Source organism: Gallus gallus, chromosome 1 (assembly GCF_016699485.2).
Source record: "Gallus gallus isolate bGalGal1 chromosome 1, bGalGal1.mat.broiler.GRCg7b, whole genome shotgun sequence".
NCBI classification, from domain to species: Eukaryota; Metazoa; Chordata; class Aves; order Galliformes; family Phasianidae; genus Gallus; species Gallus gallus.
In genome coordinates, this window is record NC_052532.1 from 164,482,770 (window position 1) to 164,510,193 (window position 27,424).

Below are 27,424 nucleotides of genomic sequence, written 5' to 3' on the forward strand. Positions count from 1 at the left end.
ACACTGTACCGAGTGGTTTCCGTTTGTTTTCTTTTTTCTCCTTCTCTTCACCCCCCCTCACTTTAGCAGTTACCATGAGGTTGCTCTTTATTGTCAGAGCACTGTATAAGGGATTAAAAGCTATCATGTTCCTTGCCAGTTACCGGTCTATAATTAACCTCTTCATGTCTTGCTGTGGAGTTGTGTTCATATACAACCAAATAAGGGCCCTGATAGAGGCACCTGCCTGGTGGCTTTATGCAATGTGGTATAATTTGAATTTTGAGACCTTCGAACCAGTTTCCAGGCTTCCCTCTCAGTTTGTTGAACGTTTTTTCGAATACCGAGTCAGTGCTCATACTTTTGTGCATATTATCAGTATCTTTGAATGTATTCCTCTTCATTCGTGCTATGTGGAAGAAGCCTCCTCCAAGACCAGAGAATGATGACTGGCAAGGAACATGGAAAGGTTTAGGAAGAATCTTAGAAGCGTGGGGACCCACCATGCCATGGGATTTCACTCCTGAACATCTGTGGGATCCCGAGAAACTGAGCCAGCGTTTGAGTCAGGGGCAGTGCGGCTTAGATAGATCAAAGGAGGCACGGCTCATCTGGGGCTTGGCTTGTGCCTACTGCGCCCTGTATAGTACTGTTCTGGAGAGAGAGAGTTTCCGAAAACCAACAAAATAGAACCAGAGTCCTATTCCATTATTCCTAGCTGGAGTATTCCGGTGGCCAGCCTGCTTTGAACACTCTAATTTTTTCAAAGTAAATGCTTCGGGCCCCGCGGGACGCTCAGTTAAGAGCATTGAGGGGGCGCTGAGAGACAGGGGCTGGGACAGGCGGTAGCTCGCCTCGCGGCGGACCACCAGCTTGATCCCAAGATCCAACTACGAGCTTTTTAACTGCAGCAACTTTAATATACGCTATTTGAGCTGGAATTACCGCGGCTGCTGGCACCAGACTTGCCCTCCAATGGGCAATTTAACTCCAGTTTAACTTCTGGAGTTGTTACAGCATATGCTGAATCAGATTTTGAAGGAACATTGTAAATTTTGGACAAATAGTGCTTTTGTTATTGTTTTTGTTGTTTGTTTTTTTTCCTCTTTATTTATTTGAAAAGGATTAATAATGCCTGGGAATTAACACAGTCTATTTAATTACACCAGAGTTTTTATGTAGAGAAGAAAACAAGTCTCCTATATACAATATCATATACCAAACTCACACGCCGTGTTTACAATATCATATAACAAATTGAGCCAGGATATTTGATGATAACCAACTTAATTGCTTACTATTCAGCAAAGTCAACTGAACCACAGTTTAATCTTAGGTAAACTTCCTTGACACGAGGTATTCACAACACATACCTAACTAATCTCATTGCATACAAAAGTAGTGATTTAGAGTTTTGCCACGTTTTTCATTACTGTGTATTTGCCAAGATATTCATTGTTATTCAAGTGTTGTCACCTGTCATTCAGTGAAATCACTAGGCTGGCACTATGAAGCATCATTGATCTTACATAGTGTGAAGGAGGTGGCATGGCTTATGGTTTCTTCAATAATTTCCTGAACATAAAAACTTTGCCAAGTTGTTTTAAACATCTAGGAGATAAGGCAATAGCTGATAACCCTCTTTTGTAAAGCAAATGTACTAATTCCTACCAAGATATTAACATCAAAAGAGAGAAGGGTTTTCCAGTTATAAAGGTCTATCTGATATTTTTCAGGGATGAAAAAGTAAGAATACTTTAAAAGCGGAAATAATATTCTCAAATAAGTAATCTTCTTGAAGTGCTAAATCATTCTCTAACAAATCGTATAGAATTAACTGTAGTCTTAAGAGATAAGAATAAAACTTTTTATTTTGATAAGAATTAGTTGAAACTCTGTTTCTATGCACAAAAATGAATCTTTTTATGCTTTGAATCTATCTAAGATTTACTTCAAAGCATACTATGCTAATAAAACCACACCAAATTCTCAGTGTTTTCGTAAGAAAATTCAGCATTTTGGAGATTCACACTGCTTTAGAGTTTTAAAATCTTGTACTAGATATTTTTCAAAACTAAATGGTTTTACCTTAAATTTAAAATCATAGTTGGACTGACATGTTTTTGTAATACATATGCTTATATTCTATATATGCATATAACAATATGTAGTCAAGAAAAATATTTTCAAAATAATTTTGAAAGCATCTCAGTTAACGGTGGGAGTATGAAAATTTTCAATTTTTGAATGTTACTTATTTTGAAGAAAATTGATTTAAACTTCACTGTTAAGATTTTAATTTGATATTTCAAATGTAAAGAGAATGCATTTTATTTAATTAGAAACTATAAAGTAAGTGATAAAGCAATGTCTTTTGATGTAAAAGTAAATATTCAGTGAATGAAAGTATAAAATTACAATAATCAAGATAATTTTTGAGAAGTGCAATAATATATAAAGGAAACAAGATCAGTGTTAAACATCACAGAATCACAGAATCAACAAGGTTGGGAAAGACCATTAGGATCATAAGGCAACTAATCTATGTGCATAACAGCCTCAAATTCTGCCAGAGGAGGTTCAGGTTGGAGTTTAGGGAAGACTATTCTCCAAAATAGTGGCCTGACTTTGGAACTGGCTGCCCAGGGAGATGGCTTAGTCACTGGCCTTGGAGGTGTTCAAGAAACGTGTGGGTGTTGTATTAAGGAACGTGGCTTAGAAGGCAACATTGGAGGTATGTGGATGGTTGGACTAGATGATGTTTGAGGCCTTTTACAATCTCAATTATTCTATCATTCTATGATTATATATACAATTTTGTACACAATACATTAACTTTATTTTTATATATATTTGCATATCTGTATCTAGATTAAAGGCTTGTTTATTATGTATGTTTATCAACATATATGTATACATGCATGAGATTATAAATACACTTTTGTTTATTGGTTCATTGGTATGCATTGTAAGCTATTTTTCCATCTGTGTTTTCTACTCAAAAATAAAAGGAATCAAAACAGTCTGTTACTTTACAAACATATGAAATGTCAGTATTAATGAGGAAAAACTTTGTATTTTTCATAACTTTCACTGTTCTATATTAAGAAAAACCTTGGTATAAAATAGACATACCCCAATGACAATGAAGAAATAATAAATATCCTAGAAGTATCTAAGGGGGAACAAAACAGCAGCTACTGACATTATTTTTGATACCAGTATTTTCTGTAACCTATTTAAAAGAATTCTTCGAATTCTTAGAATACTGAGGAGCACATTGAGTCATTACCACTGATTTTTAGCTGGGGAAATAAGAGAACAAGACAAAAGCTAATGTTGGGTTAACAATTTTAAAAAGAGGCATCATAACATATCAGCTCTGAGCAAAACATAAAACTACATTATATATTCTGTAGTTAGAAAAGAATTAAAGCCATATAATTTATTCCAGCAAATATTTGCAACTGATTTTTTTTTTTTTTTTTTTTTTTTAAGGTTCCAAATGAAATGTATGAAATGTCGTATATTTTTGGTTCAGTAAGGAATCTCACTCATTGCCAAGCAAATGTGATCCGTATGATCTTATCACTATTCAACACATTAAATGGATTAAGAACTAGCCAAACCATAGATCTTGACTTGATGCTACTTGGCATTGATAATCAGAGGGAAATGGAGGAGGGATGTGATTTCATATGGCTTATGCTTAGTTCTACAGTGGTTGTCTCTGAAAGTTCACTTCAAAGCTTAACTGAAAAAGTATTCTGAGATGCTTCAGAGCCAATCTAAATGTATGAGGGATCAAAGAGGTACCAGATGTTAACAGGCTTATTATGCTGTACTTTTATCAAAGAAGAAATCTACGAGAGAATTGACCAAAATGTTTATTTTTTCACTAGAGAAATGCTCTCATTCAGACAGTAAACTGTTCTTTAAACAGTTTAAACTCTCCTGTTTAGGAGTTTATAATATCATAATGATAACAAATATGGAAAGCATAACATAAGTAACAACTACTTTTATTATACAGGTAATGCAATTGGGTATGAAAATGTTAATTCAGAGAAGACAATGGATTTAATCATAGAATCACAGAATGAATCATAGAATGGCCTGGTCTGAAAAGGACCATAATGATAATCTAGTTTCAACCCCCGTGCCACGAGCAAGGTTCCAACCACTAGACCAGGCTGCCCAGAGCCACATCCAGCCTGGATGTCTACAGTGATAAGTATTGGAGAGATTTTTCATACAGCATAATTTCATATTTGCTTTGCATTCAGTTGCACATTCAGAGAAGAGAAAAGAGAATTAGAAAGAGAGAATACTTAAGGAGATGCTACGAATTATCAGATACAGAATTTACGGACAGGATTGCAAAAAATGCCAGCTTCTCTAGCGAAGAAGACTGGTCAATAACGTTGAACGGACTTTTAAGCCATCTGTGTATGTTCTTTGTTCTGTGTCCATGGTGCAGAACATCTGCAGTAGATGCAGCAGCTGAATTTCTGGATTTGACCCTGTGAGCTTCTGAGTTCTCTATTCTTTAATATAGGAGTTAACAGAAATCTAAGTGATGATAGATACTACCTGAGTGTATGCCCACATTTGACTGATACTTCCCTCCCAGTGGCCTTATGTAATTGGCTTCTGTCCATGTATATACTACAGAAATTACAAGGCTTATTGACTCTTCATTAAATCTCATTTACACGTCAGAGTGCTAGGTTAGTCACATATCTCTTTCAATGGTGTACATTAGGATCTTGCTATTATTAACTAAAGACTGCATTTAAGCCAAAGTAAACAATTCTGTGTAAAGTCTACCAAAGAAAAACTACTTAAAATGCAACTGCTTGAAATAAACGACCAATAATAGAGACATTAATTATTTTAGAAGTCACCTTTCAAGATCTGCTGCTATTACATTATTTAATTATTTCCCAAAACTTTTATACAAGAGTAGTTATGGTCTCTACATTGATTATATTACTGGTTTAAAATTCCTTCCTTTTTACCCTTACTGTAATCCCCAGGATGGTTGATTGCTAAGGCACAAAAAATATATTTTCAATATATAATTATTAAAATATCAAGAAAAAGATCTGATTTTTTTTCCATGAAGAACCTATGTTCTGAAATTTGATCTCTGATTCATGGAATATCTTAAAATTGTAATATCATTGTGAAATGTGTTTCATATGACATATCTGTTTCACTCTGCTGCAGCCACTGGACAAATGAAACAAACAATAAAAAAAAAATTATTAAAACTGTATTTCAACTTCATCTTTAAATTCTAGCTATTCAAATAGTGAAAGAATCTACATGTAAATAAATCATCATATGTCTTCTCTGATGTTTTTGTATTAATTAAGAAGTGAAATTAAAAGTATGCGAGAAAGTCAGTGTCAGAACTGAAATGCAATCAAAACAAACACAGAGGTTCACTAGTGTCATAGAGTTATCTAGATCAATCCAGACATGCAATCTAGAATGCAAACTGCCTGTGACAGGAAGGCAGTAGGACCGTGGGCCACCTGGCTCCCATGAATGAGAAGGGGAAAAGGGAGAGGGGTAGGGGAATGAGAGCTGTGCTTAGAGAGGATAAAAGAACAGAGCAGTGGCAATGAGGAAAACTTATTTTACTAACTATGATATTGGACTGTAAGATAAAACAATATAATATAATCTAATTGAAAGTAAGGGTAATAAATCAAATAAAATAGAGAGAAAGTTTCTGAAACTGAAAGGCCTACTTGATGAAGGCACATGGCCTGGAATCACACCCACCCCTTTGCCTGGCTGCCAGAGAGAGAGGCAGAAAGAGACAGATCCCATGACTTCCATGACATATCTTCCTTCTCTGACCATGTGGTCCTCTGGGATATGTAGTTCTTCTCTTTTGAGAAGCAGGTATCTGGAAGGTTGTCAATCCATGGAACTGGAGTATTAACTCTTTAAGTACCCGTACTGTACATGATGTTATGATATGGAATACCAATAGCAAAATTACAAAACCATGACAACTAGACACCAAATAAATCTAAAATCTGGTTAAGAACATAATGCATTCCTGAAAAGTTGAAATTGTGGATCCTCATCCACATTATCCAGAGTCACAGGTGTTCCCAACAGAGATCAGTCCTCCTTATGCAGACAGAGCTCTAAAACTGACGTGTTTTTCCATAGGTCAGCTCTTGTCCAACAGTTTCTGCCTTCTGTTACATTTCCATGAAATATAACAGTGAATTTTCATGAAAATTGTTTCTCTCCTTTGAGTTATGAGGAGAAGGTTTAGAGATGTATGTATCACTGTGTAGATGAAATAGTTCTCTTATATACAATTTTTCAGCTGAAATAGAAATCCTCCAGTGGAACAATATTCACATACACTAGATAAAGGCCCAGATTACAGCACTGAAAAAGTCACAAAGGATGGGATTTCAATGTAAAAATAGAAGTTCAGGTCCAGTGCCACAGGTTTTCGTGGCTGTTCTTCAATTATGACTCCTTACTGTAACATCTATTACTTTACAAATGTCTCAGATATCTGTAGATTTATGAAAATCATACCGTATTCTAAATAACAAAAAATCTATATGTTGTGAATTGTATTTTTCTCTTCTAGAGCATCTTTACCTGAATCTGATTGTTCTTTGATAAACTAATTGGGTCTGTGTCATCTGTAAGCTTTCCATTAAGTTATCTGTTACAAACTGTGGCAGGAAATAAATGTCATACGAGGATCTAACAAATATCTTACAGAACAACTGTCTTTCTGCACATTCTGCTAAGCTGTAAAATGTGAAGGAATCTTGTGGAGGGAAAATGGGATTAACGCTAAACTGTTTCACATACAACATAATCAAAGTGAAGAACTCTTCAGGCTTCCACTGTGAACACTGGTCTTTTATGACTTTATAGTACTTTTTCATGTTATTGTTTTTCACAACAGGTGTTGATGATTTTGTATCTGTTACGTATAGATTTAATATGATTAAAACCTTTTAAAATTATTTTTAATGGGATTAAAAAAATACAATCCAAACAGCCAAACTCTAGACAATAGTATATTTCATGAGAAAAAAGAAGTGAGGAAAAAAAAATTGCCTGTCATTAAGACCATTCAGTCCTTCATTACTTTCCTTTATTAAATTATACTTTAAGGAACAGTAGTGCGCAGATACCAAAATGAAGTGGAAGAGTAACTGTGTTTTGCATGACTGTAATCTTTGTCATTTAACAGCTTCATAATGGAAAAACACTACTCTCCTACATGCTACTTTTTTTAATGGAATGATGTGTCAGGAATGTGGAGCAATAGAAGAGATGTTTTGCTCCACTCTGACCTTTTATAGTAGCAGTGATGCAGTTAAATAAAATGTGAGATTGCAATCCTAACAGCATAGCTTCAGAGTGGAAATTATTGCCAAATAAAATCTAATTATCTGCTGAAGGTATCTCAATATAAAAATGTGTTAAAAATTCACAGTATAAGGATTTTTCATCATAGAAAAAGCAAAGCTCATAGGGTAAAAGTGTAAATCTTTAATTAATATTCCGTCTTCTCACCTTGAAAGTTTAATACAGGGAAATCAGGGCAGCTGAGTAACTTCATAACTAAATAATATCTTTTACTTTTCTTTCTGCTAGAAAAATATTTCATGTTCATCTGAAAACAACAGAACAAAAGCAATATTTTTTAAATAGAAATTATGTTTAGATTTGGAAACACTAAACATAACTAAAGATTCCAAACAGGCTAAAAATGTTATTGTTCTACTGATTTTGATTTGTGTTATTATTGAGGTCTGTGTTATTACAGTATTTTATAACTATTCTTTTTGGTTTAAAAAAAAAAAAAAAAGTTTTAGAACCTTAGGCTGTTTGAATATTTTAGAGTTAGAAGAGTGACTTCAAGTTTTCCATGTGAAAATCCTTATTACTTCTTCAGAGTGACTTCCATAAAAAATTTTAAAGTCAAGAACAAACATAAATACAAAAATCACATTCAAGACTTCTTTTGATTTTAAATCTATAATCTGAATTATACTGGCAAAATTGTTGATGATGAATGAGGGAGAATAGTTTTCACTTCTTGTTTTTCCTCCTGTCAGTTAAAAATTTCCTTTCTAAAGATATTCAAGGAACATCAGTGTCTAAGAATGCATTTTTTTTTCAATCTGTTTATCTATTCTTTCTACAAAATCATAGTCAATTCCCTAACCAGATCCTTAATAGTACACATGTGTACTCAATGCCCCGACCTTCAATAAATGTGATTACAAATAGCAGTAGTATATTGCCATCAATAAATATATGAACAGACAATATCTTATCAATTCTCTCATAGAAGTAACAAAGAAGTATTCAACTGACTGAGAATGTCTTATCTATTTTTAGCCTTGAAAAAGTCCCATGTACGTTCTCTCCAGTCAGTGAAGATAACGGATATGCACTTGAGAGAAAAGTTATTACCATGTGTTATAGATACCTGTGATAAGTGCAGGGCAATGAATCATATCTTTCTATGGATATTATTTTCAACTATTAAATACAGAAATCCTAGATAGCTTGATTTCTACAGCAATGTTTTTGATGATTGCAGTTTAGACTGATAAGCTGGCACCTGTTGGCTGCAGGACTGCCTAGGCCGTGGTGCACAAGTAGTACTGAGTGGAGCTTAATCAATCTATTAAGTTCTACTGTTTGCAACTCTATTGTTTCTGCACAGTGTGAGAATGATTTCAACAAATAAACAAAGGATGTTTCTGATTTTAGGAGGAAGAAAATACTTATATTTTCCAGACTTCTTGAAATATAATACTTTATTTCATTTGAATTAAAATTTCTTATTTTGTTGTCAAGAATTTTTCTTTGAGTACCCTAAAGGATGATCTTATACCAAGCAGATAACATTGTTTATCAAATTGCAAAATGGGATACATTTCAACTTAAAGCATTTCTGTTTATCAGTTTCCATGAAATCTGAAAATAACACTGATGATGTTTACTCAAGATGTTTGTCAGGTCCTCAAAGTCAATATTTACACAAACACAGCAGTTTATAACATGTACTTTATGTGGGAAGTGAGCCAAGTGTGAGCCAAGTTCTGATTTTGTTTTTAGTTTGAGACTATCAGTGGAGTAATTTTACTTACAGAAATCATCCTTAATATAATGAATAGGTTTAACCATAAATAGTAATAATGTAAAACTGTTCTCTAACTGCTCAGTGGTTATTATGGTGCTAATATATACATATATTAGCTATATATATGGTGCTTATATATATATATATATATATATAAAAAAGACTATGATGGTTACTCAATATTAATTCTAAATGTACAGAACTATCAAGAGAGTTAGAAAATGAAGGTTTGAAAAAAATATTCAAAGCATCTACATGTTTTTCATGTGTAAAATTAACTGCTGCATTAAATTAACAGGATGACATTAACATTAAGGGACCATTAGTATCATTCATAATTACTCATTATCTTTAAGTTGAATCATATATCATTTCCATCGCTTACTATATCTATTATTAAAAAGGTTAGATTTCAATACTTTAATCATGGGTATGGGGCATACAGATGATATATACAATATTATATACATAGAAAGGAAAGATAAAGGATAAAAATAAGTATTCTTAGGTAATTTTCTGTGTCAAAAAAAAAGAAAAAGAAAAAAGAAAAAAAAAAGAGAGAGAGAGAGAGCATTTTGTCTAAAAGTTCTATCTGTGTGTAGCTTCACATGTTCTATACACCTGGTTAAGTGAAACTAGATATTCCAAAATGATCTTTGCCATGGAATAGGTGCTGTGTTCCATGTACCCAGAACTGCATCTCTGAAGACAGTTCCGCAACTCTCCACTAGAAATCTGATCTCTCCTTACTTTGAGTCTCCTTCTTTGGCAAAAATAAAAGTAATTAATTTTGTATAATTAATTTGGAATAGCAAACAAAATCCATTCAACATAATCAATATGTATGGCCCATCCCATAAAAATTCCTACTTTCATCTGATCCCAAGAACAGGGTCAAAACTTGTTGTCTGCTTTTTTTTTTTTTTTTTTTCCTCTCTGAAACATTTACCTTTAATAAATTCAATACGTTTTCAAGTTATACTGTATATCACAAACTAAGGACAGCAAAATGTTAATTCAAGTGAAAAGAACTAAAACACAAAAAAGTAATGAATTTCATTTTTTTCTGCATAACCTCGGAGTTTTTCAGATAAAATTATAATTATATACCAGCATACAAGTTTTAAACTACATTCTAATATTTGGATCAATTATTTAAAAACATATATATATATATTTCTCTTATGTGTACTACTTCATTGTGATCAACTCCTGTCTGGAGTACCTCTAGGAATAAATAAGCTAAGTACAAGTAGTGAATTGGAATGGTGTCACAGACAGGAGTCCATTGCCTGCATGCAACTGTAATCTAAATTATTCTGTAAAATTATTTTGCATGTTTCTTGCTTAAAAACACAGTGCTTTCTTTATATTACCTAGAATACCTTTTCAGATGATTGACAATAGTATTTTAGCTACTGATTTTCTTCATGGTCAGCTTTACTGCTTTTTACTTCTGTTTTTTTTTAAGTCAAGCTGGATTATGAACAGGTAGGATTTCCAAACATCTTTACACTTATGAACTGTACATGCTATTTTTCGGAAGCAGTCACCACACATAATCTAATTTCCCAATCTTTAAAATGAAATGGAATCAAAACAATCAATTTTTCATAACAATAGCAATAATAATAAGAATAGTAACACCAGTAATAATAATACAATAATAGAATGGTGCGGGTTGGATGGGATCTCAAGAATTATCAAGTTCCAACTCCCCTGCCACAGACAGGGTCACCAACCTCCAGATTTGGTACTAGACCAGGTTACCCAGTGTCCCATTCAACCTGGCCTTGAACAACTCCAGCAATGGAGCATCCACAACCTCTCTCAGAAGCCTGTTACAGCACCTCACTGCTTTCTCTGAAAAGAACTTCCCACTGACATTCAATCTAAATCTTCCCTTTTTGAGCATAAAACCATTTCCCCTTGTCCTATCACTGTCTACCCTTGTAAAAAGTTGATTTCCCTCCTGTTTATATTCCCCTTTTAAATACTGGAAGGCTGCCATGAGATCTCCTCATAGTCTTTTCTTCTCTGGGCTGAACAAGCCCAACTCCCTCAGGCTGTCTTCATGGGGGAGGTGCCCCAGGCCTGTGATCATCTTCATGGTCCTCCTCTGGACCCTCTCCAACAATGCCACATCTTTTAATCGTAAAATGATAAAAAGGCCTGCTTTGAAAAGGACCACAATGATCATCCAGTCTCAACCCCCCAGCTATGTGCAGGGTCACCAGCCACTAGACCAGGCTGCCCAGAGCCACATCCAGTCTGGTACTGAATGCTTCCAGGGATGGGGCATCCACAACCTCCTTAGGCAACCCGTTCCAGTGTGTCACCACCCTCTGTGTGAAAAACTTCCTCCTAATATCTAATCTAAGCTACTCGATGGTGCACTCAATGCCATTGTGTGTCATTGATGAAGATGTTATTCTAGGACGTCACTGATGTGATGACTGTATGACATATTCTGACTTTCATGATATTTCAACTGGAAGTCCAACCCATTTCATTTTTACTCTTACAATGTCCCATAGGTTGTGTTTTTAACTTTTCCACATATGGTATGTCTATTCCTCCGACTCTTGTAGTTTTTTAGTACGTGTTCATTTATGAATGTCTTCTTCCTTGATGAAAACATACACAGTAATGTGGACTGTCTCACTACTGCTTTATAATGGATTTCTCCCTTTCTTTCTCTCTCTTTTTCTCACTGTAGATACATTTGACAAGAAAATCATAACAAGTATTTATAGGTACTTAACATTTTCCCCTAGTATAATAGCTATTATGATTTTTCTCCAAAGTAATATTTGACACCTTTAGTTTATTTTATTTTTTCTTTTCTATTACATTAATAAAGAGATACTTCTCTCTATTTTACGTTCTATTTCTGCCTTTCTGAGAAGATGATGCAATTCAAATGTATTCAAATCCACACTGTGGCATTTCTACATTTTTACTAAACTTCCAATGTCTCACTACAGAGCCTATAAAAGTATTGCAAGTCCTTTCTTTCATTTTTCTGAGCTTCTTAAATTAATATGGAGCTGTTAATAACTTGCTGACCATCTTCCCTATCTTATTCTCATTCTTGAATATCTCAACAGTGGCAGAGTTTGCTATCTTCCTGGTGGCCATTTTCTGTTACTCATACTCTTTTCTGCTACTCTTTCCTTACACAACAGCCTTTCTCTCATCATGGGTATTACTATCATAAATGGAAATTACATTCCTCACTTTCTCAGCTCTAATTTTTCTTCCATTTGCTAATCTCCTTTATCCTCTCCTAACCTCAAAAGCCTGAAGACAGTCCAGAGATCCTTTTCAGCCTTAACTTTCTACTATTCTGCTATCCAAAGTTCAGTCTTTTTCTGTATCTTTTTAATCAGAAGATTTCTAACTAATTCTAGAGAGAATTTCTTAGTGTAAATATTCCACCTTAAAAAAAGTTATTTATGATTTCTCAGCAACATTTCCGCAGTATGTTTTGGCATGTTGAACACTTTTTCAACTCCCAGACACAGTGTGGTTACAGGACAGTTCATTTTTCTTAATAAGCAACCAACAATTACTCAGTTCTGACTGTGAATTTTAATTTTCTTTGTTCCATTCAGCTGAAGAACACCTTCTACCTTCAGTGTATTCTCAAATCAGCATGAATACCTATTTGGCTTTACCAAATGGTTGCCACAGTCATACTGATTAGGAACTTCTCAAAGTGTTTCTATGTTACTAATAAACAAATGGAAAATACTAAACTTTCACTTCCCTCAGCCCAGTGTAAAAGACTATTTCAGGTACTTCTTGTGCAAAGCAAAAGCACTTGCACACTTGGGAAAAAGTCTTGCTTCTTCCATGATCTTGAAATGTTGTGCAGGAGTCTGTCTGCTCCTCAAGACACTATCTTAGATATTTTGTTGATTTACAGTTTTCCAAGAAAGTGTGGCTAGCTGCTTTTCTATGACTCCTTAACTGAATTAATTAATAGCCATTATGTTATTGTTCCTCAGGCTCAAGAACCCAAATATTCCAATTTAATCTTCTTGTTTTCTCAAGTGTTGGCTACTCCATTCTTATTAATAACATCTCACTTCTCTTTTTTTATGCTCTTCCATCTTGGGACAAAACAGGGCTCACCAGAGATGAGCTAGAGGAGCAATGCTTGAGCATTGAGACAAAACAGGGCTCACCAGAGATGAGCTAGAGGAGCAATGCTTGAGCTGGGGGTGAGACAGATGACTCAGCTGAAGTGCATCTACACCAATGCACGCAGCATGGGCAACAAGCAGGAAGAGCTGGAAGTGATTGTGCAACGCACTAACTATGACCTAGTTGCTATTACTGAAACATGGTGGGACCACTCCCATGACTGGAGTGCTGTGACGGAGTGTCTATCAGTGTCTATGGACAAAGATCAGGCCTTTTAGGGGCAGCATCTTGGTGGGGGTCTGTTGTAGACCGCCTAAACAAGATGAAGAGAAGGACGAGGCATTCTGTGAGCAGCTTGCAGAAGTTGTGCAATCGCCAGCACTCATTCTCATGGAAGACTTCAACTTCCCTGATATATGTTGGAAATACAACACCGCACAGAGGAAGCAGTCCAGGAGGTTTCTAGAGTGCGTGGAAAATAGCTTCCTTACACAGCTGGTATGAGAGCCTACCAGGGCTGGTGCCCTGCTAGACCTGTTCTTCACTAACAGAGAAGGACTGGTGGGAGATGTGAAGGCTGGGAACTGTCTTGGGCAGAGTGACCACGAAACTGTAGAATTCTCTATTCTTGGAGATGTCAGAAGGGTGACTAGCAAAACTGCTATCTTGAACTACCAGAGGGTGGACTTTGACCTGTTCAGGACGCTTGTTGTAGGGGTCCCCTGGGAGTAGCTCCTGAAGGGTAAAGGGGTCCAGGAAGCCTGCCCGCTCCTCAAGATGGAAATCTTAAAGGCACAAGAACAGGCTGTTCCTGAAGGCGAGCTGTAAGGGAAGAAGACAGGTGTGGATGACAGCTTGGAACTACTGTTGAGACTCTGGAAGAAAAAGAGAGTCTATGTCCTCTGGAAGAAGGGACAGGCAACTTGGGGAGATTGCAAGCAAGTTGCTAAGATATGCAGGGTGGAAGTTAGGAAGGCAAGAGCCCAACTTGAACTCAGACTGGCCACTGCAGTAAAAGAGAATAAGAAATCCTTTTACAAATATATCAGTGGTAAGAGAAGAACGAAGGACAATTTCCATCCTTTACTTGATGCAGTGGGGAATGTGACCACTGAGGATAAGGCAAAGACTGAGGTCCTCAATGCCTTCTTTAGGTCTGCATTTAATAGGCAGATCAGTTATCCTTAGGGCACTTTATGCTCTGATCTGGAAGTCTGAGATGAAACTCAGGATACACCCCCAGTAATTCAGGTGGAGCTCCTCCTCCATCTGGACTGTCACAAGTCCATGGAACTGAATGGACTCTACCCTAGGGTGCTGAGGGAGCAGGCGGGGGTTATTGCTGAGCTGCAGTTCTCCTGGTTATCTGGAAAGGTCCTAGAGGACTGGAGGCTTGCTGATGTGACTTCTATCTCCAAGAGGAACTGTAAGGAGGATCTGGGGAACTACAGGCCTTTCAGCCTGACCTTGGTACCAGGGAAAGTTATGGAGCAAATCATCGTGGGTAAGATAACATGTCATGTGCGTGGTGTTCAGAGGATCAAGCCCAGCCAGCATGAGTTCATGAAAGGCAGGTCGTGCTTGACCAAATTCATCTCCTATAACTGGGTGACCAGACTGGTAGACAAGGTAAAGGCTGTTGATGTAGTCTACCCAGATTTCAGCAAAGCCTTTGACACAGTTTCCCACAGTATTCTCCCAGGGAAATTTGCTGCCTGTGGCCTAGACAGGCATACCCTTCTTTGGGTAAGGAACAGGTTGAAGGGCCCTGCCCAGTAGGTAGTGGTTAATGGAGGTAAGTCCAGCTGGTGACCCGTTACAAGTGGTGTCCCTCAGTGTCAGTACTGGCGTCCATCCTGTTTAATATCTTCATTGATGACCTAGATGAGGGGACTGAGTGTACCCTCAGTAAGTTTGCAGATGACACCAAGTTGGGAAGTGGTGTTGATCTGCCTGAGGGTAGGGAGGCCCTTCAGAGGGATCTAGATAAGCTATCCAGCTTGCTGGGCTGAGGTGAATGGGATGAGATTCAACAAGGCCAAGTGCTGGGTCCTGCACTTTGGCCACAATAACCCCATGCAGCACTATTGGCTTGGGGATGAGTGGCTGGATGACTCTGAAGAGGAAAGCGACCTGAGGGTGTTGGTTGATGCTCGGCTGAACATCAGCAGACAGTGTACCCAGGTGGCCAAGATGGCCAAGGACATCCTGACCTGCGTTAGAAATAGTGTGGCCAGCAGGAGCAGGGAGGTAATCATCCCTCTGTACTCAGCACTGGTGAGGCCGCACCTTGAGTACTGTGTTCAGTTTTGGGCCCCTCACTACAAGAAAGACATGGAGGCCTTGGAACGTGTCCAGAGAAGGGCAATGAAACTGGTGAGGTGTCTGGAGCACAAACCTTATGAGGAGCAGCTGAGGGAGCTGGGATTGTTTAGTCTGGAGAAGAGGAGGCTGGGAGGAGACCTCATTGCACTCTACAACTTCCTGAAGGGAGGTTGTGATGAGGAGGGATTTGGCCTCTTCTCCTAGGCAACAAACTGGACCCAAGGAAATGGCCACAAGTTGTACCAGAGGAGGTTTAAGTTAGACATAAGAAAAAGCTTTTTTCTCTCAGAGAGTGGCCAGGCGCTGGAATGGCCTGCCCAGGGAGGTGGTGAAGTCCCTGTTCCTGGCAGTGTTCGAGAGGCATCTGGATGAGGAGCTATGAGATATGGTTTAGTGGCTTGTGGTAGCAAGGGTAATGGGAAGATGGTTGGACTAGATGGTCTTGTAGGTCCTTTCCAATCTTCTTGTTCTATGATTCTATGATTCTATGATTCTATGATTCTATGATTCTATGATTCTTTTTAACTAACTTGAGTGAAAGTAATAATAATAATTTCAAATTCTCTATGTAAGAAGCTCTCATATCAATGAGAATTCTATAGGAATAGAAAATTAATTGATCATCCAAATGTTACTTGGCTGATGTCAGCAGGAAGACTTCGCAACTTTAATTTTGATTGGTTGTTTAATATTCACAATGGTTCCCGTTACATAAAAAAACAGTTTTCACAAATCCTCTGAGTGTTTGTATGCAGCATATGTCCAAACATAAGCGATCTTCAATTTAACAAATGTGATTGATATTTCTTGGGAAAAAGCAGCTGGATCTCTGTATGTAAAAGCTGTGAGACTTACTTCCTGACCTAAATGATTAACCTTTCCTAGCTCAAAGATTAGATTAGATTAAATATGTATGCATATATATTTGTATTCCAATCACTATGGACGGAATGAAAATTCTACAAATTGTGTCTATATGTGTATTCACATTATGTTCTGAGCTGTGAAGTATGTCTTCAGAATTCTATTCAGTTTGAGTCCAGAAAGATTCTTCCTTTTTACCATCTTCTTAAGCTAGTTGGTGGAGTTTTCATTTATGTTTCTACCTTACACAGTGCTCCAATCCAAGCCCACTGATCCAAAAATCCATTTTGTGGAGAAACAGACGTCGGAAAGAAGTCAGAGATGGGAAGAACCTATTAGGGCATCCTCCAGCCATTACACTCATGCATATGCTCACTTCACTAAAATGCCTGGAGCAGAAAATTGCACAATATAGATTTATAAAGTTCCTGTGTGTAGCAGTAAATAGGCAGGATTTAAATTTAAAACTGATAAAAGGATATACTTTGTTGCACATGCATAATTAACCTAGAGAGCTTATTGCCACAAAAATATCACTGAGGCCTTAAAGATTAGAAGAATTTTAAAAAGGATTAAACATTTATATGGATAATGAGAACATTCACATTTGCATTAAATTAGATTTATTTCTTAAAAAAATAAAAATGGTACAGAGTGTCATATTCCAGGACATAAAACACCAGGCAGCCACTAAAATGAAAGGAAAAAAAAAAATCCCGCCTCAGGAAAGTTATTGCATAATTGTTCATTCCAGCTCTTATGAGCATGTGGTTCTAACAACTCACAGCAGCAAGATGCTAGACTACACACAAATATTACTCAGTCAAGAATAGCAATTACCAGGCTTCTATCAACTTATGTTAATGACAACATGGTTACTGCAGTGGAAAAAGGCATACTTTACCATTCAAATTTGTTCACACTTCAGTCCATTTCCTCTTGTTCTATCATTTGTTCTTGAGAGAAGATACTGATCCCTACCCTGCTACATATTCCTTTGAGGTAGTTGTAGAGATTGATAAGGTCTCCCCTGAACCTCCTTTTCTCTAGACTAAATAACCCCAGTTCCCTCAGTCCCTCCTCATTACACTCCTTTTCTATGCCATCAATTTTGTTGTCCTTCTTTGTATATGTTCCAACACCTCAATGTCTTTATTGGAGCGAGGATCTCAAAAATGAACACAGTACTTGAGGTTTGGCCTCAACAGAGCTGACTACAGGGGAACAATAATAATCTTTCTAGCCTTGCTTCTCACTTTTTGTGATGCAAGCCAGGATTCTGTTGGCCTTCTCGGCTACCTGGACACACTACTGGCTCATATTCCATGGTTATTTACCAGTATTCTTAGATCTTTTTACTCTGTACAACTTCCTACCACTTGACCAGGGTTGTACTACTGCATGGAGTTGCTATGACTCAAGTGCAGGACCCAGAGCTAAGCCTTGTTAAATCTCATTATGTTGACCTCTAACGTTAATCCAACATTAATTGGATTAATCCAAGCTGTCCAGATCTCTCTATAGAGCCTTCCTACCCTCAAGGGGATCAACACTCCTTCCTAACTTGAAGTAATCTATAAACTCATTGAGAGGCACACTTGATTCCCTCATCCAGACCATTGATAAAGATATTAAAGATAACTGACCTCATCACTGAGACCTGGGGACACTGCTTGTGACTGCCCTCTAACTGGGTTTAACTCACTCACCAAAAGTATGTGGGACTGGCCATCTTTCTAAGTTTTTCTCTAGAGAAAAGTGCAACTATTCAAGCCACAAGCACCTACTTCCTCACAGAATGCTGTGAGAAACAGCATCAAAAGCTTTTTCAAAATCTAGATAAGGAACACCCACAGCCTTTCCCTCATCTACTAGCTCAGCTTGTCATAGAAAGAGGTCAAGTTAGGTATGTAGGACTTGCCTTTCATAGACTCATGCTGCCTGGGACCAGCCAACTGGATTTCCTGTATGTGCTGCGTGGTGGCAGTCAAGATGATCTTCTCCATGGCCTTTCCTAGCATCAAAGTCAGATTGACAGGCCTCCAGTTCCCTGAATAGGAGAAGCTTGCTAGTCCCATTCAGACTCTGATTAATTGTTTATATTTATTACACTATCATTGATATCCTTCTATATAATGTTCGGTTCTCTTGCTTGTCTATCTCAAACAAACAAAATTTGCAGTAGAGGAAGGCTTGAAAAATACCATATGAATATTCAGAGGGAAACCATAGAATTTTCTTGATTAAAACTCCCAGTTCCCATGCTTTTGATGCTTGTTCTAATGAATGAGTTTATCAGTGGAAGCTTTCCTAGAAAAAAATCATTTTTAATTGTATATTAAGTATATTCATGACAATCTAATTTTAAAAGTGTGTATACTGGAAATCTAATTATAAAGGCTGCAGTCAGACAGTCATGAAATCATATAACATGTGGCTTGTAAGTACAATCAAATCTAATCAAAACTATTTAAAACATCAGTACCGACTACTTGTGCTGCAACTGACTACAATTAGCCATTTAACTAGATTTATGTGGCAAGGTTTTGGTAGCAGTGGCACTAAAGGGTTTTGTGGAATGAAACCAGAAGCTGCCCTATGTCAGATTCAACCAGTTCCAGCAAGCTCCAAAAGGAACATGCCAATGATCAGAGGTGAGCCAATTCAGGTACACAACTGTACTGGAGCACTTCTTGAAGAACTGTAGCCTGGTGGAAGCTCACATGGGATCAGCTGTGGAAGGACCACATCCAGTGGGAGAGACCCCATGCTATAGCAATGGAAGAGAGTGGGGAGGAAGAAGTGGGAGAAATCGTTATGGCCTCCCCATAGCCTCCTTTCCCTTGCACAGATGGGAGGAGGTAGAATAGCCAATAGTGAGGCTAAGCCTCAACGTAAGGGGGTAAAACATTTTTAGTTTTCGTTTCTCACTGTTTTACTCTATTTTTAGATGTTGATAATTCTCTTTCCTCACATTATTTCCTCCTCATTCCCCACATTAAGTTTGCTTTGATGTGACAACAATTGGTGAGTGATTTCCCTGCCCTTCATCCTGAGTTTTTTCAATCTTATTTTCTTACCTTGTCCAGCAGAGGAGGGGGAGTGAGAGAACAACTTGGAGCGTATGTGACAGGAAAAAAAAAACAAAGAAAAAAAAAAAAACAGAATAAATAAATACTTTTGTGTATCCTTTGTCCTCTATCAGTTTATGCCAAACATATAAACTGAATATGCACATTCCACTGCAGTGGAAAACTATATAGAGTAATTTGCATCCTTGGGTGTCATAGTCTTGAAATACCAGGAAATATCAGGGGAAGAGGGATTGTGATGAGGAAGGAAGGGGAGGGGGAAAATCTTGAAAAAAGTTATCTGCTTTTCAATAACTGTTGCTAATTAACTTTACCTTCTTTCATGTGGCTCTTGTGTTATCACACATGGGACTACATACATGGCACAAACTGAATCAAGTAAAATTGAAAAATTAGGATTTATGAAAGAGAGATAAAGTATGATGTTGTGCATTGTCCAATACACATCTTTATTGCAATGTATATGCCTTTTGACATGGAAATTTCTTCATCTTTACTCTCATGCACACACACACACACATATAAGAGTATAAATAATAAATATAAATAATTATATAGTTTTATTATTTATACTCTTATATGTGTGTGCGTGTGTATATATGATGTATATATATAGTTTTATTCAAGTAAAACAATTTAAAAAATCACATTTTCCTCAGTATTTTTAACAAGACTCCAATATTCTTTTGAGGTAAAAAATCTTATAACTTAAAAGCAGTTTTTAGACTAAAAGTGACAATCTCAGCTAAAGCCTTTGACAAAATGTCATAGAATTTTTTACTACAAGTTCATAAAATCGTTCGCAATAAACTAAAAGGTACATCTGGCCTAGTAATTCAGCACCAGTCTTGCAAATCCTTTAGAACATGCTGACCTTTAAGTATGAAAGAAGTTCTGTAGAAATTAATGGATTTTGGATCAAGCCATAAAAAGAGCAACCATCCAAAGTAGCACCTCACATCACCAGAGGACTACGTATGTTCACTTCCTATATCATTAGCACAAAGAGCCAACCATTCATAAAGGTTACAATGTCATTGTGAAGAAATTCAGGAGTCACTGGTCCTGCTTTATAATCTGTATGTTTTCAGAAATATAAAGCCATCTACTGAGTTTAAACGTGGCTTGAGCTAGTGTGGTCCTGCTGTCCTGTCATAGACAAAGATCTAGAAATAACTTTGTGAAAATCTAGAACTTCATCCTATGTACAGTAGTAGCACTACTTGATAATTATGTTCTTATCTCAGATGGAGAAAGAACAGAAGACAGGCAAGAAGTCTGATTAATTTAAGTTGGAAATAATGAAGTGAAAACAATTTAATCTACCAAGCAGTAATGATATTGTGAACGTAAATATACCTTATTCCTATTGGACAAAGTATTGGAATTTTTTTTTATGTTAAGAAACCTGTGTTTGCAATGTCAACTTTTCTTTGACTATAGATGTGATACTTTAATATAATTATTTTTGTAATGCAAGCAAGTACTTCTCCACTGATCTAGTGTGCTAACTCTGGCTGGAGTGAAGTTAACTTTCGTTACAGCAGCCTATTTAATGCAGTGTCTTGGAGTTGTGATTAAAATAATATTGATAGCACATCAACCTTTTAGCTGCTGGACACTGCCTGCACAGTATCAGGGCTTTTTTCTTCTCACTTTCCTTCCCGAGCAAATAGGATCAAGTGAGCAACAAAATAGGTGAGAACATAGCCAGAAGAGTTGACTCACACTGGTAAAAGGGATATTCCATACCATGTAATGTTCATATTATGTTCAGCAATAAAAACTGAGAAAGAAGAAGAATGTGGTGGTGATGGTGATTGTACTTTATGGAGGCTGAGGATCAGGTATTGTCTGGGTATTGATATGCTTGTGAAAAGTGGTGAATGAATTCCTTTGCATTATATTTTTCCCTTTTTTCACTTATTATACTACATCTGTCTTGACCCATGTTTATATTCTCTCCCCCTTCCCACTATGGAGGAAACAAGACAGGCAATAAGGAAATGGCTGTGTGGATGTTTAAGCTGCTGTCTGAAGTCAAAACACCACAGGTACACACCTGATGTAGTTATTTGGTGTAGTTATTTGTTACAGAAAACCTTGCAGCCAGTTCTCCCGCAAAACTTCACTGAAAATGCCTGAAGTTATTAAGGGAAACTTGTTGGCATCCATAAGGCTGATTACCTGGTTGCTACATTATGGCAATTACTAGAGATGCACATAGATGGGAGAGTACTGCCTGCCATAACCCTGAATGAAAAGAGGAACAGTTTCATCAACCTGTGTTCTCAATGAAAAAAGACTTCAGAAAATTACAATTTTCTGAAGTAGCATTCACCAAAACTGATGTAAACTGATAATTTCACAGCACTTCTCTGTCCATTTTGAAAAAGAATTACAGAATTAATTTGATCCTTACCCTATTCATCTATGTAACCTATCTACATATCAAATTGTCACTCAAGAGTTAGTGACACGGCTGGAATTCTGATTTGTGGTGCATATTACCTGTACAACATCAGAAATAAAAATACTAATGTTGCACAAGCTTTTAGAATAGACTGAAAAATAGTTGCATTTGTGGATAGTATACAAAATATGCAACTCCATCTAAAATTTTGCATTATCAGTTTGATACTTCATTTGGGAACACAAAATGTTCATCCACACAAATCTGTGGTACCTAAAAAATATTTCATGGACATTGAATTTTTCTTCTAACATTTCTCACTGCCAACAAAAATCTACCATTATCTTTATGAGAAGTCTTACTAAAACAGAGGGGAAAAAAAAATCTGTCTATGCAAAGTCTGTACAATGTGAGCGCTCTGTCACTTTCCTAGTATTGCTTTCCATGACCAGAGAAAATGGAACTCATTGACCTCAATTTTTTGCTACAGCATTTTTCAGTCCCTAGAGTGTTGTTTATTCTCTGCTTTATTAGAAGTTAAAATAATTCAAGACTGTTCCTGACCTAGCTTTCACAGATTTTAGTGTAACAATGATTCATGAGAGAATTCCAGCAGAATGGAATGAGCAACTACAGTTCTGGGATGAGAATAGGTCACTGGGAGATGAACACACAAGGAATTAATATGATATTCTTCCAGCTGACACATCAACTTAACACATTAGGCATTGCCAAGGATTCACCAATAGGAAAAGAAATCTTCCCTTACATTTATGTTATCTTTGCTACCTTTCAAAGGCTGAATTTGTTCTGCTAAATTTCAGTAAGTAACTCCTTTATCAATTGGAAATTTATGTTAGACACCTCTTTAGCAGATCTGAGATCAATACAATTTTTCTACATCTTTATACATGAAATAATCATTGTCCTGTCAAGCTAAAGAATCTTAAGTGTCTTTAACCCACCCTTGACTATACTTTATTTTTCTATGAAGGAAAATAATATACTGATAATTAAGTTGCAAAAAACCTGAAATAATTGGTAGCAGGTTCTTCATAGTTTTGTGCGTATGTTGAGTGTAGTTATCAAGACACTAATTACAGATTCTAGAACATAAAGCTAAACATTCCTTTGTTTGCATAAATGTGAAGAATTTAGGTATTGCTCTGAATTATGACTGTTGACTGCGATTCCTCAAGGGAACGCATTCTAGCTGGAAACTGCTAAAATAAGTCTTTCTCCATCTCCAGCTTGTAATCAACCTGATCACATCACACAACTTTAAACTATATATTCTCCTAAAAGCAAGGAAAAAGTATCAGGAATGAGTCCTAATTTGCACTGATGTTAAACCAACACTGTCTTCTGAGAAGTTAAAATGGCAAACAAATGCAGAAAATCTGGTCTCAAGAATCCAAAATTATTGAAAATATTTGTTTGAAACATCACTTATGCCACATCTGTAACATTTCAGCAGCTCAGATAGTACATTTCAGTGTGAATTCTCAAGTTTTGTTATTATTATTAGTTTGTTTTAAGAATACTTTTAAATTTTAAACTACCATCAATATATTTCTGCTCCTTAACATTCATCCCAGATGACTCTAGATGGCATTTTCCAAAGAATTGAGAACAACTTGGCATGAAAATCCTCCTCTAGGCACCTTCCAAAATAGGCTCCCCTCCCCTCTTCTCTATTCTCTATTGAAAGGTTTAAAATATCAAACTCGGTGATATTGAGCAACACTATCTTTCTCTCTTTTTCTAGACTTCTAATTAAATCAATATTTTGTTTCCTTTGAATAAAGATTAGTGCCACAAACATTTTTTCTAAGACTGAATAATTTCTGTATATTGCTCCAGAACTAAAGTTTCCACCGAGGTTGCCTGAAACACATTTATCTTTTCTCCTCTACTGGAGAAAAGAAGGAGACAATACAAGGTCCTTCATTACTGTGAATTCATAGTCCTCCACTGTCATTCTCAGGTCCTCCAGAGCACAGTCTGTGGAATGTTTAGCCTCTCATTTTTGTAGTCAGTTGAGAGGAAGGAAATTTTCTTCCCCGTTATGTCTCTTCACACTTCCAGAAGTATTTCATCAGCAAAAAATCTGAGGCTCTGCCTATTGCTACGGATGAATTGAAATCCAGCACTTTCCGATGGATCCTTGGCAGAGTGTTTAGCTTCTTTCTTCTATTATTTTCCACTATAAAGCACTCTGAGATATCTTGTCTGAATAACACTGTGTAAGTATTGCTGTTGTTTTTGAACCAGTATTATTTTCCATGGGTGCCAAGCCGTAGTAATACATGGAGCTTTGACAGGTCAGTACCCAGAGTCACATTTTTGAGGAGGAGAGCTCTAAATGATGCTTAGTTACCAGTTCCCTGAAAAATGACTATTTGCCAAACAAACAAACAAACAAAAACCCTTAAATTAAAGAAACACATATGGTCATTGAATATTGTCCAGTTTTTAAACTAGGCTAGTGATGAAATAGTGATGATTTGATTTTATGAGCTTGAATCATGCAAAAATAGGCTGATTCTTTTTTAAAGAACGTTGACTTCTTACAGTCTTTACAGTGCACTGTACTTTGTTTATATTAGTTTTGCCAGTTCAGGTAAGACAACGATTGTATTGACCTATATGAAGAAGAACAATATTAAAGAATCACAATTATTCTTCAGAAAATGCAGATATATTCTAGTGTTACTGGTGCTACTGGCACAATCCTTTCTAAAATGTATAAACTAAAAAACTAAAGATTTTTATATTCTTCTAGGCAATCATTTTAATACAAGTAGTACAAATAAAACTAACAGAAACTCAGAAACTAATCTCAAAATTTGAATATTTTCTTGAAAACTCAGGTGCAAAAACACAAAAAGAAATAGCAATGAAAAAACAAACAAACAAACAAACAAAAAACAAACAACAACTACAATAATAAAGAAGTAAAATGCTGGGACATCCAAAACCATGGGAAATGGGTTTCAATGCATTACAAAAAGATTTGAAAGTCTTGTGTTCCAGTTAGCTCAATGAAAAGATGACTTCCATGAGGTGAAATCATACTGAACAGCCTGGTTGTTTCTCTGAGCCATGCCTAGATTGATGAAGATGTTGAGAATAGCTTAATACATAAGAACTCTTCAAGGATAGCTGTTGCAATAGACTGCTCTGACTAGCAGTATTAACTTCTAATAGGATTACAATGCACTGCGTCTGTATAGGAAGATTCTTTTGTTCTTTTTTTTTTTTTTATTGGTGTTAAATTGTTCTGATTTTTTATTTTTATTTTTTATTTTTTAAGAGGACAAGTAGGTGTAATGAGATTATTGATGTGGAAGATTGCAATTTTTTTATAGGTAAAGCAAAGGCAATTGAGATAATGGTGTGTATTTCATAGAAAAAGAAACATATAACATTAATTTGATGAGTTATTTGTTAGAAGTCTTTCCCTGACTAACTTTAATAAAATTCACAGGACCAAATGATAATGTGAGTGGTTACTCCAAAAACAAGCTCACCCTTGTACTTTAGAGAAATCTCCTTAGATATTCAGATAACTTCATGAAATTTAGATGAATGGGTTGCTTTTCACCTGAATTTATGGGCACTCTTTATGGGTTATCAGCTGCCTAGCTGATTCTCCACTCCTTGGACCTGATCCAGCAATTTCATCTTGGGTCACATGAATGCTACAATAGTTGGTGTTTATATTAAGACACTTCTGCTACGTCAAAATGCCTGCATAAAGTCTTAAGTTTTTGTTCTGGTTTAACCTGGTAGGCAGCTTAGTATCACACAGTTGCTTGATCACTCTCTCTAGGTGGTATGGGAAAGAGAGTTGCAAAGGTAAAACTTTGAGAACGTACTGGGAGAGATAAAGATTGATAAGTAGTAAAATAAAAGCTGTGTGCACAAGCAAAACTACTGATGTTCTCTGGAGATGTTCAAGAAGAATTTAGATGTTGAACTAAGGGAAATATTGTACTTGGTGGGGAAATATTGGTGATAGGTGGATGTTTGGACCGAATGATCTTGGAGGTCTTTTTCAACTTTGCCAGTTCTATGATTATGACTCCTCTTAAATCTGTTTTCTGTAAGTCTGTAAGTAAAGCTCTATCAAACACGCAGTCACAGTCTATTCCAGTAACTTGTGACACTTCTGCTTGATGGGGTGTTCTGTCACTCATCCCTGAAGGCCTTTTGGAAACAAATAATGCCTGATTTCATGGGAATATATTCTTTTTATTCAGAAATAATTTAGTTGTCTACCTATTTAGGTAGCAAAGACAAAGAAAAGCAACTTACTTTTAGTCTAAAACACACACACACATATATATATATGTATTTCAACTGGAGATGCAAAAGCTTTCATCTGAACATTTTTGAACTTAGAAAGCAAAGAATTTATTTTTATATCCAGTGAATAGGTATGATAATTTTAATAAACTACTTTTAAACTGATGGACGAAGTTAGGAAGTGTATATGCCTTTCATGGAAAAGTTATGACTGTACATTCATGTGTCATGGTCACTAGTGTAGTCGATAAGTATCTTCTGTGACTTCTAATTTAAAAAAAACTAAGTCTGAATATTTTTATTTTTTTTCCACCACAAGCGAACAACTGTCTTGATGATTGATCCTTCCTATCTTACAAATTATTTATGAGATAAGGTAAATAAATCACTCCCCAGATGTTCTTATTTCTTGTTACTGATTAAAAAGGGAATAATTAGATCAGACTTAGGTCTGATTTTAGGTGCAGTGAATCAGTTGAAGTGAATCCTACCCTAAGTAAAGAAATTAAACTCTTTATGATTCCAGAAAACTAACCAATTTATTCATGTGTTTCAAAATGGCATTTTCCTTTTGTTCTATTGTTGTTTCATTTCCTCACATTCAGTAGGCCACTTTTAAGGACAGACAGGTTAAAGATTCCCTCACTGGGACACTTGGACACAAATGCAGCTTCTCATCTCTAAATGTGCTAATATTGTAGGAAACTCGGGCATTGTTTCTGCCTTTATTATTTGTCTTTCCCTTCTTTACTTTAGATAGATAATTTTAACTGTCTTCAGGGTGTAATACTAAAACTCAGCATATCTTTACAGTGTTTGAAGAAAGGAGAAAATTTTAATCTATTTCAAAATGAGAACTGTTACCAGTCTGATTTGTATGGTTTGTCATTTGGGGGTAATACAAATGTAACACACTTTGAAAAGTCTGTATCTCCATCATAATAAAGGGAATTTTTTATAGTTTCATTTTAAGTTATGTCAAGGGTTCCCAGAGTAAAAGAGTGGATATGAAATCTAACTAAATTAATTAAAGTTCCTTTAGGAAAATGAATCATATTTCTCCAGGGAGGAATTTTTGTACTTTTAATAAAAAAACATCCACAATTTAAAAACAAGAAACTCTAGCTT

The 27,424-nt window shown here is 36.2% G+C and overlaps 2 long non-coding RNA genes across 3 annotated transcripts in view; one reads left to right on the forward strand and one right to left on the reverse strand.

The window, feature by feature from the left end:
* Positions 1–27,424, forward strand: part of LOC112531559 — a 72,236-nt gene that overhangs the window by 647 nt on the left and 44,165 nt on the right. The window lies entirely within an intron of this gene.
* LOC121107732 lies at positions 721–9,569 on the reverse strand. The gene is made up of 3 exons (XR_005842113.2): positions 9,559–9,569; positions 1,618–1,620; positions 721–949 (listed from the first exon to the last, which is right to left on the reverse strand). It is a non-coding gene; the product is annotated as an uncharacterized LOC121107732 (long non-coding RNA).